Raw genomic sequence first — 15,540 nt, 5'->3', positions numbered from 1 at the left:
TTCTGCAGAAGGGTAAGACGTCAGCCATTCCAGTGAACAAAGCACCCGATCAATCTTTTCCTTTACTAGATCATCCCCTTCACGATTATTGGACCAGGTAAATTCGCAACCTTTACTTTGGAGTTCTAGAAGGGCACAATCATTAATTACATTCCGAAAAGAGGTCATTCGCGAAGTGGATGCAGGTCTCTTGCCCATCTTCTCCCAGGGAGAAAGAAAGTCATTAAAATCACCGAGACACAGCCAAGGTAAATGATTTGCAGCGTGGATGATTCTTATGGTATCCTAGAAGTCTTGACGGAGCTGATATGTTGGAGGAGCATGCAAGCAAGTGATATGCATAGAGACTATTGTCCTAGAATCACGGGTGATGAAATCAACAAACTGAGCATCCATATGTACAAGAGTAACTTCAAAATGGTCATTCCAAAACAGAGCAAGACCGCCCTTGAAGCCAACTGGATCCTTCACAAAAGAGTGAGTAAATTTAAACTTACGCTATAACCTAGTCACAAATTGTTGATTATGCTTCGTTTCCATTAAGAACACGATATCGGGCTTATCACAGGCTACCATCGCCTTTAATGCTTGAATTGTCAGGGGATTGCCTAACCCTTGATAATTCCAACTCAGGAGTTTCATTGGGAACACAGTGGCTGTTGAGGGCCAGCCGCCAAAGCCCGAAGATCAGGGAGAGGTACCTCCAAAACTAGGGCATCCAGAAGGAGGGACTCATCAAAAACTATAGATGAGGGAAGTGTAACATCATAGGGTGAATATCTTTTCGATTTTTTACTGGAACCCCCAAGTGGCATTGGGCGAGGAATCTTAGATTTTTTCTGTTGTTGCTTATCCACTGGAAAGGTCTAAGTATTTTTCATCTTTACTGCTGCAAGTACTAAATCTGTAGTGATAGTAGTAGGATTGGCAATATTCAAGAGCCTGGAAGTCTCTTGATATATAACAGGAGTCGAAGTTGCATCCACCATGGCCGGGATAGAAGGGAGAGCTAGGAGGGCAGGCTGTTTTGGAGGAGGAGTTTCAAGTACTGTCTCTTCCATTGGCACAACTGGAACTTTAGGGTGGTAAAAAGCATCCCAGTAAAGGCTAAATTGTTTAAGCTCAGCTCTAAGCCAAGGTCCATAGATCATCGTGTCCCGACCATCAAATTGGGCTTCATCATAAGGGACCTCCATATATGAAGCAGCATAATGACCGAGCCTTCCACAGGAGTAACAGTAATGTGACAATCTCTCATACCGAAAATCAAGCCATAGAGTTTTGCCTTCAATACTTATGAGTTTTCCAGTTTTCAAAGGTTCTTTCAAATCTAATTCAATCCTAATTCTTGCAGAGATGTCAGTTTTCACATCGTGAACTTTACCTAGCTGGGAGACAGCTCTACGCAAAATAGGAGTAGAAGTCCACTCCAAAGGTAAGCCAATAACACGCACCCAAAACAGGCATTTACTAAAATCATAGTGTTGTAAGGGAGTATGTGGTTGCCATGGTCGTAGGTTAACCAATTGACCGGAAAATAACCAAGGGCTACCATCTAGAACGCGCCTTTTTTCCACTTTAGTTCGAAATTTAATTATATACAGCCCTGTATCTACTGAAGTTATCTCTACATGATCCACTCTTCAGGCTTTCTTCATCGCCACATGAAATGCCGATACATTCACAGAGGGATTGGTAAAAACATTACCCACCAGTATAAGGCGACAATCCTGCAGTTTGGCCGATGCAGGGAGATCATCCCAAACCTCCAACTCCTGTTCTGAGCATAATCAACCAAGGCGATTGCATAGGGAAGCAATTCTGGAGGTATCATCCCTTTCATCCATTAGTAGAGTAACCGAAGAACACTAGGATGGATAATTTGAAGAGCAGATGACCGAAACTAAGAATGGCAAGAGTTGCATGTTACAGATCGGCAACATGCAAAGCAGAAATAACTGGTATTTGAGAGAGACGGAAGAAACTACGGAACGAGGGGAAGGTGATGATTGGAAGGAAGAAAAGAAAGTGTGCATGCAGAAGAGGTAAAGAGGAACATAAACATTTAGGGTAAAAATTGCAAGGAGCACCAGTGGTTCAAATGGAACGCAAAGATCAGACGAAGAGCTGAGAAAGATGAAGACATGGCGAAAAACTCGAACATTATGCGAGAGGAAACTCTAACATGAACAAGAGAATAAGTAAGTTGACCCTTATAGATATTATACATTTTTTTTCATCATCCCATGACTTGAAAGTCAAGTTTGAACGCTTATAAAAGCTATAAAATCTCATATTTTTGAAACATCAAGGTGAGGAGGCAATCCTTAGAGAAGGAAAGGAAGGCAGTGATGTTGGATGCAATTTACTCAAACTACAAAAATGAAAACGACAAAATATAAACATGTCATCCTAATTATCAAAACAGCTTGGTAATTAAACACACCGAAGTACCTTCGTGACCTAAGAGAGCCTCATTGCAGGTCTTCTTATGTTGTTTCACTTTGTGCCACTTCTCACAATGCCTCTCTGTTAATCATATTAAAGATAAACTCAGCTTTTTCAGAAGCGATGTGGAAGGGTTTAGCCTACTAGATAGATTAAGTTAAGGCACGAACCAAAATTGAAGGAGTAGCCCGTATACGTTGGAGCAATAAGCATATCTCAAGCTTTCGTTGAGACAAATGCAATGCAACCACATGTGTTCAGGCTTTAATTCGAGTGGTCACAGCGGATCATTTTGTCTAGCGTGAGCTGTCCCATCATCTTGACATCTGTGCAAGCTGTGAATTATTGCATTTGTGGGATGCCAATTTCATTAATTCATAGGAGTAATGATCACATTACTTTTGCGATGAATTGATGATACAAAAAATTCTACATTATATTTACTGACGTCAATAACTCATACTTCTTTTATGTTACTAAAAATTTTAAATTAAGTCATTACGAAATCAATGATCAATTTTCTTTTTTTGGTCACCAGACCCAATAAAAAAAATGCTCACAATGACAATAGTGGCCTAAATTTTCGTAACGTTGATTTAAGTTTGTAGTATTGATGACACAATTCTTTTTTTTTTTTTAATGTATTGGTGTCATATCAAATAAAGTTTAGGATTTCTACAAGTAGATGGAGGGTATATTAGGCATGCTATTATGAGTTTGAGTTAAGGGGTTTTCGCGATGCAGAAAAAAGAAAAGGTTTGTTAAATTATAACATAGTGAGTATAATTTAGGGTTTTAGCAGTATTTTCTTTTCTCAAATTACAATGAAATAATTAATCCACCACTTTTGAGCCCATGGAGACTCGTCGTGAAGCCTGAAGTACCTATTATGTTTGTAATATAGTCTGATCCGACCTGGCTTGCCCCGCCCGTTAATTCAAATAAGTCCGCCTTGACTGATTTAATCAACTCTCTCTCTCTCTCTCTCTCTTCTGCAATTTTCTCCACATATGGTCAGGAACGAACTCTGCATCGATCGCCGACGAACGTCCATGACCACCTTCTCCTTCCCACATAGCTTCATTAATTAAGGCCATAAAAAATTCGACACAGCAGCATGTGTGGATAACGCCATGTCAGATTAACATAGCCATTAGTCTTAGGGTATGGATTTGCTTCTGGATCTTTGAAGGGCCACGATCGATCACTAAGAGTTCAAACGCGTTAAATCATGATTCATCGGAAATCTTGGAACATGGGTTGGTGTCGAAAAACAGCTCAAGGAAGTATCCGAGTGCCGGGCACGGTTTTCGCCATCAGAGCTGGTCTCAAGGATGAGGATCTTTCAAGTTTGGATCAAAATTAGTTTTTTATATGGAGGGATCAAAATCATAGGCAGACCGATAGCTTGGATTTGTCGTGGGGCTTATGAAATTTCATCTCAACATAGGAACCTGCACTAACTAAGATTGATTAAACACCGAGACAGCAAGAAAGGCATTCACTCGTGTATCTGGTGAGGAGGAAAATTAGAGTGTATGGAAACTAAATATGACAATAGAACGACTTTGAAGTTTCCAGCCCTAGAAAACCCCTGCGCAGGATAGATGGATTACCGCTATGATGCTAGAATCCTTAGGGTTCATGGAGGAACTTGTTAATCTTCTTGCTCTTGTCAATGGTCAAGGAGTTGACATCATGCTCTGCTCCCGCTTCATCCACCGATGTCATGCGCACCTCACTTTGCTCCAGTCTTAATTTTACACACACATCTTAGGATTTTACTTCTCATTAGTATTATGAGATTATAATGCACCAACGACATTTCATGGTATTAAATGGTAAAAGTATGAGATTACAAAACTCCTTTGCATTTGTTTCTATCACATAGAGATATTCAAATATGCCTTTCATGGCAAGGTAGGTCCCACCATTGACATGTCAATTTTCATGTTACACCAATACAAGCGCTTGGGCATATGCTAGGGAAATAATTAACTAGCCTTGGTCTATATAGATCGAGACCATCATAGCTATTGATTAGATAGATTGCTTCAGGGACTCTTTATGATGGTGTTAGTCCAGATGGATTCTCTACTATTTTTCACTTACACACCGCTAAGGCACAACTCCAATAAGAGAATTCACTGTAAACTAAGGGGACCAATGCTTTATCCTTGCCAAAAAGGAGTCTCACGTCGATGTAGCTATCTTGGGGCTCAAAAGGAGCTCATGATACAACATATGATGAGAGGAAAAATTGCTCATGAAAGTTGGAAAAGCTCAATCCAAAAGAAACGGGGAAAAGTGCAAAAAAGTCCTAAACCTTTTGGCTTTGTGCCGATTTATTCCTAAATCTTTTTTTGGTGCCGATTTAGTCCTAAACCTTTTTATGTTATGCCAATTCAGTCATTTCTGGCCAATTTTGGCCGGATTTTGCTGAAAATCGGCGCCGAATATACAATTTTTAATAATATTTTTAATATTTTTTTTTTTTTAATATTTTTCTCTTTTAATTTTTATTCTTTTTTTTATTTTTCTGCTCATCTTCTTCCTCCGGTAGGTCGAGGAGCTTGGCGATGCCAAAGGCGACGGGGCATAGGTCGATTTGTTAAACCCGGCGGGCGAGGCCACCTCGAGGCTTGGGCGGCGAGGGCGAGCCCCGCCGCGCTCCTCGCGCCGGATTTGGCGAGGTCGATCGCCGCGGTGGGCGAGGCTCAACCCCTCGCTAGATCCGCAAGGGCGAGCCTCACCGCCCAAAGTGCGAGGCCGCCCCGAGACTCCGGGCGGTGAGGCTCGCCCCGCCGGATTTGGCGAGGGTCAAGCCTGTCCACACTCGGCGGGGGCGACCTCCCAGCTCCTCCTCGCGTCGGATCTAGCGAAGCTTCCGTGCAGCAATGGGCGAGGCTCGACCCTCGCCAAATCCGGCGAGGGCAAAAGTGCAAGGCCACCCTCGAGACTCAGGCGGCGAGGCTCGCCCTCGGGATCCGGCGAGGGTCAAGCCTCGCCCATTTTCGAACTCCTCCTTGCGCTTAGGATCGGCGAGGCTCGACCGCCGGATCCGACGAGGGCGAGCCTCGCCCCCCACGGCACGAGGCCCGAGGCGGCAAGGCTCGCCTCGCCCGGACCGGTGAGGGTGATAGCTTGCGGATCGGGGCGGTCGAGCTTGCATCCGATGAGGGCGAGCCTCGCCCGCCCGGCGCGAGGCCGCCCGCCGCCACCGGCGAGGTGGCCGCGGAGGTCTCGACCTCGCTCGCCCGTCGTCTCCGATCACCGAAATGGAGGAAGAAGATGAGCAGAAAAAATTAAAAAAAAAAAAAAAGAATAAAGAAAAGAATAAAAATAAAAAGAGAAAAAAATTAAAATCAAAAGAAAAAAATCAAAAAATTGAAATACTATTAAAAATTATACACGTCGGCGCCAAGGATCCGGGCCACGTCACCGGCCGCGTTTCAAGCAAAATCCGGTCAAAATTGGTCGGAATAGACTTAATTGGCACAACGTAAAAAGGTTTAGGACTAAATCGGTACCAAAAAAAGGTTTATGACTAAATCGGCACAAAGCCAAAAGGTTTAGGACTTTTTTGGCACTTTTCCCAAAAGAAACGTCAAGCTCGAAAAACTGAAAATGAAGCAACATCATATCATTTGTTAAACCCAATTTATTGTCCACGTATTGTGTTTTCGCACACTGTCACAAGTGGCACAAACAGAGCAGTAATTCTATTTTCAAGGGTTTACCATCTACCTGTGATTTGCTTATGCTTTCATGGCTTGTAATGGAGTCTACTGAAACGAAAATTGGTTATTACTTTAGCATTTTGTGAAGCTTTTCGATGGCCTTCTTGCAGTTGAATCACTTCAAGGAAATCCCAAAGATCATGAGGCTCAACAGGCACCCCATGACGCGACATCCTTAATTCAATGTCAATTATTATCTTCTCCAATCCAACTGCCTCCTCGAGAAGAAATTTAGCCAGGGTAAATAGAGGTTATGATTTAACAAAGTTGAACTGGAACCGACAATTTCAACCCTTTTGAGATGATTTGCCCCACAATGGAACTCCTTTCCTCCTCGCCAAAATTGTTTTTCATCAAAGTTGCAGAGGTCTTAAAAATCCTAGTAAGGCTTGCACTAAAAACACACATTTGACAGTAAGTTTTTCAGAGCCAATTGACAGATGTTATGACGTAGCCATGACATTGAGTGGAAACAAATATAAAACAAACAAGCTCGTCGAATGAATGAATAAGCATATCCTTTGCGAAAGAACAATCATCTTTCCATGCAACTCCCAAGCATCCCAGCTTTTATTTATACACAAACCCAATTATATTATTAAATTCAAATTAAAAACCAAAATAAAAGTCAACCTTTTTTGCTATTGGGGCCATGAAGTCCAACAAGATTCGTCGCGCACCAAGCCCTCATTTTTCCCTTTTCCCATGCCTTTAGTCTCCATTGAGCGAGAGAGGTGACATTGAGTAAGCGAGGGAGAGTAAAGAAGACAGAGGACGTGCCCAAGAGAGGAAGCTTTTTCTTCTATGGGCTCTTCGACTTTCATAGAGGAAGCTTTCGGGGAGAGAGAAATGTCATCATTTGACAAAACATTTAGAGAGAGACATTATCGTTTCAATAGAGGAAGTAGTTAGAGAGAAGGAGAGAGATACATACATTTTTTAAACTCGCCATGTTGGACAAAATGCTGGACTTAGAAAACCACGTTGGATATAAAATTAAGTGAAAAAGCTATTTATGACAGATTGTCAAAATAGTAACTCAAATGAACAATTATACATTAATGAAATACTCAAGTGAATGTTGTATGATAGTTATGGCATCCTTAGTGTTCTTATCCCTATGTAGTTGATATGGAATTTCATAGAATGTAGTTACTAGTATATATATTAAAAAAATACAAGTATATTGGTGTTTTCTCCAATAAAGTTTCATTACCCTCTGTCCATTGATCAAGTTGACTTTTTACATATTAGTAAAAAAAAAATACCATGCCAAATAGCCAAGGGTGTGATGACCCTCACCTAGTAGGGGTGTAAAAAATACCAAAACCAATATGACTTGAACCGAATATTTTTGGTCTTTTCAAGTCGGGGATTTTATCGGTTCATGTAATAGCTTAAAACATTGGGCCTTACGGTGGTTTGTTCTGGTCAAAAAAATCTTTTGGATTTTTACTTGCATCAACGTGATAATCGTCATTCAAGCAAATGAAGATAATCACATTCCTTTTTTACAAGTCACATTTCAATAGTTAATTCACCCCATTCGCATTGATGCGATGCCTCATGAGTTTGACCCTTCAGCCTCCATGGGCCCGAAAGGGCAGTTTCGGGCGTTGTTTGACAAGGCCTTATAGTCGTAAAGCCCGGCCCGGCCCGGCCCGGTTGGACCTCCTTCCTCCCTTTGCTTTTCCATCCTTCGTCTCGCTCTTCTGCTGCCCTTGTCACTTCTGTACACTGCGTTTTCGAGCTGCTTGCGGAGCTTTCTAGCGATGGAGACCGACGAAGGTGGGTCGCTGGCGCTTGCTTCCGTTTCGACTTCGAGTTCCGACGACCCGCTTTGGCTTCCCAGGTTCGGCTCTCGTTCGGGCGTTCTTTTTGCGACTTCCTAACGGGCGGGTCGATTCGATTCGATTGTTTTCCGACTCGGTTTGCTGAGGTTTTTGCTCGATTTCCTCCGAGTGGCAGGTGAAGATGGTGGAGTAGAATCCAGAGAAGGATTTTCTGGCTATGGTCATGGATGACACGAAGGTGGCGGTGCTTGTCGATTCAATTGGCAGAGGCGGTGGACGATCTCTCCTGGGTATTGCTTCGAGTCAAGAAAGTTCGCTTCTTTAATGATGGCTTGGTGTGTGTGCCCATTTAGTCGTTGGCCTTATCTCGTTCTGCTTCTTAGGCTTTTCCTAAATGTGCTTCTCTGCCCTTTTCGCCATAAGAACCACTGTAAGTGCCAATCTAGGTTGAATTGCGTTCAGTAGAGGATTGGACGAATATAGAGGTATAAAGTGCTTGGAAGTCTGAATGAGAAGGTGATGTCGAACCAAGGAGTTGGTCTTTTACACTGAAACGAAGAGTGAATGTAGGTGATGCGATTGGAAATCTAGAGAGGACTCAGTCTCAAGTAAAAAATTCCAAGCTGGTATCAGTAGAATAAAGGGATTTTATTTATAGGCGCAATGGATTCTTATCGACTTCTCAACCAGGTTTTTCCCTTCTTTGTACACTAGTTAGAGTGTCCATGAAAATAATTAACATGAATTGGGGGGATGCCATTTATGCTAGATAGATTAGATATCTCCGATGCAGAAATGCTTGATGCCCACTTGGAGTTCGCAGGTTTAGCCCCTGCAGAATACCATCTAAATGTCATCAGGCATCTAAAAAGATCTTAAATTTCTGATGGTGACTCTCACAATGTAATTTTACTGCTGGCTCCCCTTCTTTTACCGGTTGAGCATTCTTTTACTGATTGCACGTGCCCTACAAGGAGAGCTTTAGCGTATATTGAAATATAGACTATAGGCGGAAAGTTTCTCACATTTTGTATTACTTGAAGTTTTATTTATCTTCTTCTCATTATAGAAGGGCATTTCATCACATCATTTTGGCTAATCAAGTTCGTTGGTTGGAGTTTTAGCTTTTGGATATATCTCAAGCTATGCTGCGTACTTATATGACAATCTGGTCAAGAGGGACATTGGGAGAAATTGGAGAAAGCAAAGAGACTAGGAGGGTAAGGGGAGCTGCATCTAAGTATGTTAAGATCCTATATGACAATCTTTTGGTAATTCAAATTTGTAAGAGCCTAGGATTATATGCCTAACTTGGTAGTTCTTCCTGTCTATTCTCCCTGGAAAAATTTAGAGGGGAGATTTTTTCTCCAAGAAACATCCAAATGCTCCGCTCATCATATTGTCTTCTGGATATGGAGAACATTTTGAGTGCAACATAGTACTTGAGCCAGTACTTGAATGGTTTCTGTTAAGAACCTAAGTTTTAAATACAAGTACACTGCAATCTTCGCCTGGAGAAATTTTTCGAGCATCTACTCCACCTTGAGGTTCCATAGTTGAGCAACAAGATTTGTTTTTCAATTCATATATTGGATTGGAGCCTGCCAACAAGATATAGATTCTCTCGCTTTAGATGACCTACTAGCCCAAAGAAATCTTGTATAAAGTGACCGCCTCTTAGTTATTTTGTGCAGTTATGATGTTTTGCCTCACTTCACTAATTTTGATTAACATTTTGTTGCTTAATGTTTGTGCTCTATCTTTCCTCTTCTTCTGTCAATTTTGTTGGGAACAAATAACCCCCCCCCTTTTCTTTTTTGTTTATAATGAATCGCTTTCTTTGCACATTGCAATGTGGGTCATCAATTCTGGCTTCTCGTAATCATTCCAATCTACTCCAGGTAAATGTATAGCATCATTATGCCAGTGTCCTGATGGCAAGGTTGTTGTCTTGGACTTGAAGATGATAAGTTTGACTGCATGATCTCAAAGTGAGCTTTCTAAGTTGTCATTTGAATGTTACCCTCATTGCTTCTCAACTAGAAATTCCTTCTGCAACAATCCTTTGTCATCAGAACGTGTCCTTCCTTAATCTCCTGGGAAAGATTCTGAATTGCTCAAAATCTGCATGATGCAATGCACACAGCAAACTTGCTCAGCAAAAATTGAGCTGCTAATAGAGATAGCAATCCACTTTTATCGGTCATGTCTGTCAATGTCAAGTTAACAATGGATTGCTAGATACGTCAATCTGAGCAAGATATGATTAACAAAAAAAATTGTTGGAAAACTCTGTCCAAACATGACCCTTTTGTTAAATAGGTGAACAAATTACAAGAGATGAATAAGCCATTTAACTAGTTAGATATAATTGAATGGGTCATTCCAATCCTCACATGACCAACACAGCATATGTACAATATGCATATCATCATCAATGTCAATTAAATTTGAAAAGAAACAAAATTCATGTATGATTATTATTAAAGATTTTAATAAACTAAATATAAACAGATCATGATTAGTCAGGTTGTTAATCAAGTTGGCACTATTGTTTAGTTAGATAGATTACATGACTCGATTTCTGTTTCACAGTTTGAACTTTGAATTCAGAACAATATTCATTTATTTATTGTGTTAGCTGTTAAGTAGGGAGCCACAATTTTGATATGACATGGAAATTTGAGTCATGAATCAAAAAATCAAATCTATGGATTGTGGATTGTGAATTTCATCCAATGGAATTATAAACAATGATAATGATGTTTGAGATTGTTATTCCATGACAGACGTAATTACTAGATATTGATTGTAAAGTATGGTGTTATTTTTATTGTTAGGTAATTACTAATGATAAAGATACTTCAAATTTGACTAATGTTATTATTTCTAGACATGAGATATTACTACATTTTATTTTTCTTTTATCAAATAAGTACCCATTTGACAAGGACACAAACATTGTGTACATAGTATTGTAATTGGATTCCCATTCATAGAATTTAGTATAAGACAATCAAATCATCCACTAAGCCTGATGCAGCCAACAAGTTATGCAAGGTGACTACCAAGTTTCTGGTGAAGATTGACTTTGAAACTCAAACAAGGATCAGGATTTGTCTTGAAGTTTAATCAGTGAATTTATCAACTAGGATTTGAGTATTATTAGGATTTTACGATGTTTCCTTCTTCCTTTTAAGTTTGAGTAGGAGGATCTTACATATACTCCAATAATGTTTCTTGTTTAGAGATTTCCTATTTCAACTAGGAGTAGAACTTTTAGAGAGTCTACAAATATAGTTATAATTTTTACTTTTCAACAGAGTTGATAATTCATTGAACTTGGCAAGTGTTGCTTTGCAGATTGTGTGATGCAATTCCTCTTTGGTGTCTTGCTTAAAAAACCCTAGGTGTCATGTTTAGGCAGTTTTGTGTGTGATGCCTAAATATTTATTCTTTATCGTGGGACTCATCGTCCTACACCAAAGCCTTGAAATGTTTTTGACACTACAGTGTTTGATGCATGAGTTAAATTATGAATCACGGAAATTGATTGACTCATATCTAATCGGTGAAATCAGCAGTGAATTACTTTAATCACCAATCATACATAACTTATATACTATTCAATAGATTTATATACTTTAGGACTTGAATATGATTGATGTGCTTAATTGCATTCTTGTGTAGGAAAAAACATTTCCTCCCATGCTAATGCCGTCATCAATGATTTAAACTATTTCAATTGTCAACGACAAATTAAAGCATAATGTTTGCTGGGGACAACCTCATTGTGAGAATATATGGTCTAAGTGGATGGTGTCATGTAGAAGCATTCATCTGTGACATGCTTATTTTCATCAAAATTAATAGCTTTCTTCAATTATTTGTAATATATGTTTAGTTCAGTCAAATTAAGAAGGTGATTATTTAGGTGACTCTTAAATGATATGACCTGTATGTGCTTCAATTATGCTTGTGGGTGGAAAAGTTTGTAAGTAATTGGTTATATTTCTATTAAGCTATAACTGCTTGGTCATGAGTAGAATGGCTCAGAACTTGGCTGTACTTGCTGTAATTCTGTTTCTTTGAGATTTCTACCAGTTTATTACTAATCGTCCTCTTCATGGATTACATTTTACTGAGAAGGGAGTTTGTTTGTACATAATGAATGCTATCTTACCAAAATAGTTGTCTTTATGGAACAATGGATATGTGATGTGCTGCTTTTGATATGCACTAGCTTGCAGCAGTTATGCACACTGTAGTATAATCATTTCTAGCATGGTATAAATAACAAGCAGAATGGAAAACTGTTAAGAAGCTTGAAGTCCCATATGGCAGTTGTGGTGTGTCTCAACTGGGAGGAGGATGCCCAAATTAATTGAGTATGTGGCATCTTTCAACTTAAAAGTTGATATAACTTTGTGATCTTTATTACCAATAACAGATATCTTATGGCTCACACCTTTTTATAATGCTCTGTTTGCATTTAAATAATTGTTTTAGTCTGGTTTTCTTAAATATTTAGAATCTTATTTCATAGTCCAACAGCTTTAGCATGGGTTTTGTGGAAGATTTTTTGAAAGAGTATGTTTGGTGTCATCTGTAACTTGTTGATTTGTTTGCCTCCTTAGCTTTAATCTCATATTTTTTATGTTCCAACTGGAAAGTAATTATTCATTTGTTTATAGAACGCTTTTAGTAACTCTTTGGCATTTGAAGATCGCACTACTTGATTCTTCCCTCCAGGTCCAAGAGTTCCTCAAATGCCTGAACTAGTACCCGGAGATGCTGGTTTAACTGACAATGTTCAAGATTCATTTGTAGAGCACTCAAATTCTTCAAAGCGATGTTTGCATATCTTTTGCGTTGGAGATAAAGATGGGCTTTTGTGCTTTAGTGGGTTTGGTGTCTTTCCAATCGCAAATATTTGTAAACATCCTATTTACTCAAATCAAATATTTATGAGTATGATCTATCAGATTCAGTTTATGATTCCTCTTTCCTTGTTCTTGTTTCTCATACAGCAATCTTTCTTAGTAAATGGATTTGATGGTAGACTCGGTAGTAAATTAGTATTGCTTAGAAAATAATGGGCTGGTTAAGTAAACATCTATTCTTAGTGAATTTATGCTTGTAAAAGTTCTAGATCTTTATGTTATTTACCCAGGCTAGATTTCACTTATGTTGGTCACTCCAGAGATGACACCTGCCACTTCAATACGGCACACCTATCTAAAGCTTTTTGTTGTTGGGCCTAAGGATATCCTGCCTCCCATACTCTCCGCTCTACTCCAGACTATTGGGTTTCTGCCTTGTCCTATGAAAGATTGAGAGAGCCTATGAAGCTCTTCCTCCTTTCCAGCAAGTTTAGTCCAGGCCAGGGACATTGCAGAAGCCTTAGACAAGACTTCATAATAAAATTTACTTGGAGGGCCAAGATGTTTGTCAAACTTTCGTGTATAATGATGTTGTAAAAACAAGTGTAAAAAAAAAAGAACATGAATACAAACTTAAAGCAAAATTTACAGAACTAAACAGCATGCATATAACGGATTATCAATATGATAAATTTAAAAACATAAAGTCATGTAATTGCTTTTTGGTTACCAAAGAATTTTATCGAATTCAATAAGATGATGTTTTTGAATTCATATAAAATTGTGTCAAAGTTATTATTGACAATTGTCATTGGTAGGTCAAATATTTGTTGCATCAATTAATGTGGTAAAATACCTAGTATCTATTAGACAATTGTAAATATTGATATCCTTTTAGGTTAATGCATTTTGTTGATGTCTCAAGAAATGCAGTTAAATGAAAATAAAGTAAATATACCTTATAGAGTAAATTAATCCTATTAAAGAGTGTTAAAATGCATAGGCACCCTTTTTCATATTACATTCATAGTTTGGATGCCTATAAATAGGGATATATACCAAAAAAAGTCCTAAACATTTTGCATTGGTTTCAATTCAATCATAAACCTTTTCAATTAGACTAATTTAGTCATAAATGATTCCAATTTGTACCGATTAAGTTTATCTGGCCAATTTAGGGCAGAAATTACTGACATGAATGTCAATTATCCTCTTGACGTTCATTTTTAATGAACATTTTTTAAATATTCAGCACTTTTTAAAAATATTGCACCCAAAACAATCCACCATAAAAAAAGAGTGCGAGGGAAATGCACTTGTCGAGAACTACATTTTTCTTTTTAGTAGGCGAGGGCTTCAGGCCTTCACTAGTAGCTTGTGAGGGTTATAGCCCCTGCCAACCAATGGGCAAGGGCCTACAAGCCCTTGTCAACCACTAGGCGAGGGTCACTGCCCTCCCAGATGAGCGATCATTGCCTTTGCATGTAGATAGGGAGGGCTACGAGCTCTTGCCCAAATCTAAACAAGTGCCAGCCCTTGCCACAACTAAGCCCTACTAGCAGTGGCAAGGGTCGCGCCATTTGCTTAGATCTAGGCGAGGGCTTGCATCCCTCACTCGCGGCCCTCATCTAGTGGCCGATGAGGCTTGTTGAACCTCGATCGTTGACCATTAATAATAAAAAATAGAAAGAAGAAGAAAAGAGGAAAAAGAGAAGGAAAAAGAAAAGAGAAAAAATCATTGAAATATTATTGAAAATGCCTACATCAATATCGACAATGTCACATAGAACAAACATTAGCAAATTCCCTCTAAATAGGCTAGACAAACTTAATTGGTACCAATGCGAAAAGATTTATAGTTAAATTGGTCCAATTGAAAATTTTAGGGCTCAATTGGAACTCTTGCATTAGATTTATGACTTCTTCTTTTTTATACTTTTCCCTATATAATTAGCATTAATAATTCTTTTAGCTTGCATTGTTACATGTGGATATTAGAATAAGCTTCTTTTTATTGTAAAATGAAGTAATTATTGCATTGGATTTTAACATTTCTCTCAATTCTTTATACAAATATGTTGCTTGAGTTGATTCAATGTTTGAAGAGCATTGTTTTATTGAGTAACTAAATAAATAAATAAAATGCATTAAACGGTATCCAAATGGATGGACTCACTATTGAATGTACAAATTGCTTTACATCTTGCAACAACCAAGTAGTATAACAATATGAGTGGTAAGTTAACCTATTTAACATATATTAGAAATATAGCTACCCCTCATTATTTAATAGAAATAAATCTATAGTAAATGAATTGTTGGATGAGAATAATATGCTTAGGTAAAGTTTGGGTGGTAAATAAAACCCATTTATCAACATGACTACCCTTCATTATTTAAGAGAAAGTGCATGCATTTATGTTTATGCATCGTATAAACTTATATTTAATCAAAATGAACTAAGACTGTATGTATCATCTCCATTTTATAATATAAATATTTGGATTAACACATATATTAAATTATATGTGTTTAAGGAAAATTGCAGTCACTAAACCAAACCAATCGAAAACATTTATTGGAAAAAATTGAAATTTTGGTTTATGAATTCTGCTTTGGGTTGATTAGGAAATTGTAAAATCAATAAATTTGAGTAAATGAAATCAATAAGTTAGA

The 15,540-nt window shown here is 38.5% G+C and overlaps 1 long non-coding RNA gene across 2 annotated transcripts; it reads left to right on the top strand.

Annotated features, from left to right (window-relative positions):
- Nucleotides 1-7,911: 7,911 nt before the first annotated feature.
- Nucleotides 7,912-13,006, top strand: LOC104444641. 2 transcript variants are annotated; one of them, XR_005549251.1, is made up of 3 exons: nt 7,912-8,040; nt 8,157-8,271; nt 9,106-13,006. It is a non-coding gene; the product is annotated as an uncharacterized LOC104444641 (long non-coding RNA). The 2 variants fall into 2 exon arrangements; XR_005549250.1 differs by having other exon boundaries at nt 8,157-13,006.
- Nucleotides 13,007-15,540: the final 2,534 nt, after the last annotated feature.

Source organism: Eucalyptus grandis, chromosome 3, assembly GCF_016545825.1.
Source record: "Eucalyptus grandis isolate ANBG69807.140 chromosome 3, ASM1654582v1, whole genome shotgun sequence".
NCBI classification, from domain to species: Eukaryota; Viridiplantae; Streptophyta; class Magnoliopsida; order Myrtales; family Myrtaceae; genus Eucalyptus; species Eucalyptus grandis.
This window is presented reverse-complemented; position numbering and strand designations above follow the sequence as displayed.